This window comes from Diospyros lotus, chromosome 14, assembly GCF_014633365.1.
Source record: "Diospyros lotus cultivar Yz01 chromosome 14, ASM1463336v1, whole genome shotgun sequence".
Classification (NCBI taxonomy): domain Eukaryota; kingdom Viridiplantae; phylum Streptophyta; class Magnoliopsida; order Ericales; family Ebenaceae; genus Diospyros; species Diospyros lotus.
This window is the reverse complement of record NC_068351.1, coordinates 9,149,785-9,156,026: the sequence shown is the minus strand read 5'-3', so window position 1 is coordinate 9,156,026 and position 6,242 is coordinate 9,149,785.

The following is a 6,242-nucleotide window of genomic DNA, read 5'->3' as shown; positions in this document are numbered from 1 at the left end:
TAATTTTTTCATAAAAATACGTCATATTAGGAATAAAAAATAATAATCAAATGACAAAAAAATTTAAAATATTTTGTCATAATAAAAAAATAGAAGACATGTAGTGACAAAAATATTTTGTTATAATATTTTGTCATAAAATATTTAGCTCCAATATTAATTTTGATGAATTCAATTTTTTCATAAAAAACACGTCCTACTAGGTATAATAAAATTATAATTTAGTGACTGAATAAAAATTTTCAAAATATTGCCACAATAGAAAAATAAGACATGAGTGACAAAAATATTTTTTTAAAATATTTTATCATAATGGGGCCAATATTAATTAAATATCTTGACAAATATATTTTGTCAAATATAATTTCAGTTACTATATTTTATCATAATATATATACATATATATCAATCAACCCCAACCATATTTTATCATAATTTCGTTGATGCAAATAAATTTTAACTAGACATGTTATTTTGTTGTTAGACTTTTGATTAAAAAATCACAATCACTTACACATTTATCAATTGTCAGTCCAACTAAATGAGACAAATTAAAATTGATGACAAGTCAAATCAATATATATCATAATAAATTAATTAACTCAATTTGATTGATTGCCCCTACCAATGACAAAACTAGTTAGGGAAAAAGATCTTGGATAATGAAATGGTTACAGATAAATATTTTATTTATGAATACATGAATTTATTATTTTCACAACAAAATTAAATGATCACAATAAAAATCTATGCTATAAAGTAATGTGGTCTCAAGACACCATCTTTTGTAAACCCAATATATGATTTAAGTGACAGTAAAATCTTATTATGTTACAACATGATATCTTGACTTCCAAACATGCCTTTCTTCTTTTACAACTATACACTGTTTTGTTTCTCATATATTACAACACAAATTGGATAAAGTTTAACAAAACACACTGAAAATGAATATCACTATACAGTCACTTCACTCTTTTTTTTTATCAAAGGTAAATATGTATAAATCAAAAAATGTACAAAATATCGATCGGCATACTCAGGAAAAACAAAGAAAAGATACAACTCTCAAAAAGATTGAGAAATTGCTCATAGAACAAAAAGATTGTCCAATTGCTCAAGAACGAACTAGCATATCCAAATGATCTATGAAGATCAAAAAGCTATCCAACCCGTGAGCAAAAACCCAAATGGACAAAACAGCATGCCAAATGAATTAGGCAGGAACAACTCAATTCAAAACCAAGCAAAATACCAATTGAACATAATAGTAAAAAAAATCTCCATTGTAAACCAAAATGGAATTTGCTAAGAAAATAACCTAACAACCACCATCCGCACAACACATTTGAATAATCAGCAACTGTACAACCGAACCACCACCAGCAACCTGCGTTTCTTCTGAAGATCGAAAATCCAGCATCCACCCATGCTTCTGCTTTTTCTTCCAATTAAACTAGAACAGAACATAATAGCTGTCCATCAGCTGTAAAATCGAAAATCCCAGGAAGCAAAAGAGACACCCTGCAAGTAATAAAAATTATTACTTATTGTGACTAAAAAGTTTTATAATTACATCTTATATGATTAAATATTGTGACAAAATTATTTTGTCATATTATGTAAGTTGGATTGGTGCCAAAAATTTGGTGCTAACATGATGTGACAAAATTTTGAAACAAAAATTATTTTCTCATTATAAATTATCTACCTCACTATATTACGTCAAAATGTTGTTTGTCACAATTTTCCTCATTTTTTGAATTTTGCATGAGAAAATTCGATTTTGTCACAAAAAGGATACTTTTCGTGACAAAATTTAATCCATCACAATTATTTTTGTCACAATATCCTAAATTTCTTGTAGTGCATGGAAGGATTTTGATTAAGAATATGAGTGGTTTGGAAATTAAACCCGAAATGTTCGACTTGGTTTAGCAACGGATGGTTTCAACCCTTTTGGTAACATGAGTACTTCTTATAGCATGTGGCCTGTGATTGTTGTTCCATACAATTTGCCCCCTTGGAAGTGCATGAAAGAGCCATTTTTATTCCTCTCATTGCTTATACCTGGACAAAAAACACCAGGGAAAAGCATAGATGTGTTCTTGCGACCTTTAATAGATGAGTTAAAAAAGCTATGGGATACTGGCATGCAAACATAGGATGCAGTTACAAAACAAAATTTCAATCTACATGCAGTTGCTCTTTGGACAATAAATGATTTCCCTGCCTATGGTGATATTTCTGGTTGGAGCATGAAAGGGTATTTGGCATGCCCTGTTTGTAACAAGGACACTTCATCACAAAGGTTAAGGAGTAAAATCTGCTACATGGACCATCGACGATTTCTTCCTCATGACCACATTTGGTGTCAAAGTAGGAAATTTGATGGGAAGCCTGAAAGAAGAGAAAAACCTCACTAATTTTTTGGCAATGAGTTGTTACAACAGTTAGAAGTGTTGCCAGATTGCAAGTTCGGAAAGCATCCAAATAACAAGAAAAGAAAGCGTACTCCTGAAGAATTGAATTGGACTAGAAAGCCTATTTTATTTGAGTTACCTTACTAGTCAAAACTAAAGTTAAGACATAATCTCGATGTTATGCACATTGAGAAAAATATTTGTGACAATATAGTAGGTACTTTGTTGAATATCGAGGGAAAGACCAAAGACACATTTAAGGGAAGGTTAGATTTGCAAGATTTGAAATCAAAAAGGAGTTACACTTGCAAAAACGCCCTGATGGGTCTTTTATGATGCCTCCAACATCTTACACGTTATCAAAGGAGGAGAGGAATGAATTTTGTGAATTTCTACAATCTGTGAAGTTCCCAGACGAGTATGCATCCAATATCTCAAGGTGTACAAATATTAGCGACGAAAAATTATCTGCATTAAAAAGCCATGATTGTCATGTCCTATTACAACGAGTACTCCCTATTGGAATTCGTAAATACTTATCAAAGGAAATTTGTACAACATTGGATGAGTTGGCCCATTTCGTCCAAATGATATGCTGCAAAACTTTGAAATGCAAAGATTTGGAGATTTTAAAAGAAGACATTGTCATAATTCTTTGCAAATTGCAAAGAATCTTTCCTCCAGCTTTTTTTGACATTTCAGTACATTTAGCAATTCATTTACCATTTGAAGCCATGCTTGGAGGACCTGTCCAATATAGGTGGATGTTTCCCATTGAAAGGTAATCTCATACTTATCATTCTTGTTTCAAACTTATAGCTCACCAACTTCAGTTCCATTGAATGACACCGTTAAATATTACTTATTAGGACTTTGGGTCGTTATAAGGGGTTTGTGCATAACAGAGCTCATCCAAAAGGATCAATTGCAGAAGCATACATTTCAACTGAATGTTTAACATTTTGCTCGATGTATTTGGCCGAGATTGAAACTAGGTTTAACGGATAAGAAAGGAATGATGACAAAGGTAAGGAAGATGATATAGATGGAATGTTAGTCTTCTCCCGTAATGTGCGCCCATTTAGAGCTTCAAAATATGATACATTGACACTTGAAGAATTTGAAAAGGTGCAATGATACATACTAAGTAACTGTGATGAAGTGGAACAATATTTTAAGTGAGTTCATTCGTATCTCTCTTTTTTTTTTTCTCTCTTATTTCCTTTACATGTGTTAAAAAGCATGATGTTCTAATTACTTACCCTCTTGGCTATGCAGTCAGCATAAAGATATGCTGAAACAACAAAGAAATACATGTTTAGAAGAAAAGCATCGATAGCAATTTCCAAAGTGGTTTAAAGAAAAAGTCAGTGAAAGCATTAACTTAAGTAATATAGTTATTTAATTTATATCTAAATATTAACTAATTATTTCTTTATGTTAATCTGGCAGATGACATCTTTTCGAAGTCAAGATCAATCTAAATTAACTGAGCAAATTTAAGCTCTTGCTTGTGGGCCTGATAATCGAGTGAGACGGTATAGTGGGTGCATTGTTAATGGTGTAAGATTCCACACAAAAGAGCATGAAACTAATCTTAGAAGCCAAAATAGTGGTGTGGTTGTTGGAGGGATGCATGAAGATGAAGAGATTGACTTTTATGGTGTTGTAACAGACATCATTGAGTTAAACTACATCAAAGATAATCGAGCCATATTATTCAAGTGTGATTGGTTTGATCTTGACAAGAAGAAGAAAGGAATCCATCACGATGGATGGTTAACAAGCATCAATGTTAGCAAGTATTGGTATAAAGATGACCCTTTTGTGATGGCATTGCAAGCAAAACAAGTTTTCTACTTGGTTGACTTAAAATTAGGAAAAGATTGGAGAGTGCCCCAGAACTTTAGCCACAAACACATATATGATGTTCCTGAGATGTCAAGTAGTGCAGTTGAGACAGAAGAACTTGCTAATGTTGAGAATGAGATCATTTACCAAGACATTGAAATATCTTAGAACAGTAGACATGTTCAACTAGAGGAAGAGGAAGACGGGCCACTAATAAGGAATGATGTAATCCCAGACATTGTTAATGCTGATTTCTTAGAGACAAGTATAGGAGCAAGACATGATGTAGACAATTTTCTTGATTATGGTGTGGAAGATGAAGAGATGGACATTTTTTCTCAAGAAAATGAAGAGACTGATTTTACTTCAACTGATAGTGATTCAGATCCAATGGAGTAAAAATGAACTTTTGTGATTTGTGTTCATAATAATGAACTTTTGCTAGATTTGGTAACAATTGTGCTTTTATGATTTGTACTCTTAATAAATATGATTTCTACTCTTAATGAATTGTATTTTGTAAAGTTAAAACTACTCTTACCTGATGCTTTTTGTAGGAAATCATGGCTCCAGGACTGACTGCAAAAAAAAGGTTGGTTAATGGACAATCACATTCAGCTAGTTCGAACCAAATGGCATCTACAACTCCAAGTGGTCAACATGTTGAGAAGATCGTTGCCTCGAATCAAACTAGTCAAAATGGGAGAGTGGAACTAGAATCTTCGCAAGAGAATACAGGTAATCCTTTTTGAAAATTAAAGTATGGATGACGAAAATATAATTTAATTTAAAATTTTAAAACAATGAGATTTAATGAATTTTTTCTTTGGTTAGTGATTGATTACTTGTTTGATATATATATATATATATAACTATCTCCTTTATTTTATATTATTATACAAGGCTTGCAAGATAATCAAAAAATAATTTAAAGTAATGAGGTCTAAAATATCATTTCTTTCATTGTGATATTGATTTTCATTTTGATGTCATGTTATGACAAACAAATTAAATACAGATTCTAACTCTTCCAAAAGAGTAAGAGGACCCACACAAGGTAAGGAACTTGAGAAACTACTCAAGGTGAATGGGAAAATGGTAATCAACATACCACTCGGAAAAGGAAGACCAGTTTGTGAGGTTCAGTCTGCAAAACTATCATCGGAGCTTGGAGTCATCTCTCGACAATTCATACCAATACTAGAAAAGTGGAAAAAATTTACTAAGGACGAGAAAAGGCATGCATTTGAAAGACTTGAAGTAAGTAATTGTTTTATATTGAAAGCTATTTTTGTTTAAACTATGTCACCTATGAAAATTAATTGTTTGCTACATGTTTTAATCATTTTAGACTAGGTTTCAAATTCAAATTGATGACGAATATGTGAAGAGCAGTGTTGAAAAGATTTTACAAAAGCTATCAAGAAACCAACGGTATAGACTCCACCAATGCTTTAAAAAGTATTCATCAGTGCAAGAAGCTCGTCGAAACAAGCCTACCAATTTTAACTTGAGTCAAGAAAATTGGGACAAATTATGTGACATGTGGAGTGATCCCAAATTCCAAGTATGTGATATTACATTTGATTCATTCTTATATATATATATATATATATCAAGACACATGTCACTAACTCTTTTAAATTAAATGTTCTACTTTATTATTTATACATATTGACTAAAATTATAGGAAAGATGTGCAAAGAATGCAAATAATCGCCAGATGGTACAATGGTCTCATAACCAAGGCTCAAGGGCATTTGTAGCAAGTCGTCACAAGATGGTAATATTTTTATTACACATATTTTGATAAGTTATTGGTCGTATTTCATTACTTACATTGTTTGAATATCAATAGTGCATGGATAATGAAGAGCCTAATAGGATAGAGTTTTTCAAGGCCACACACTACTCAACACAAAAGGGATGGACAACACCTACAATAGAAGAAGCTTATGTAAGATTAAA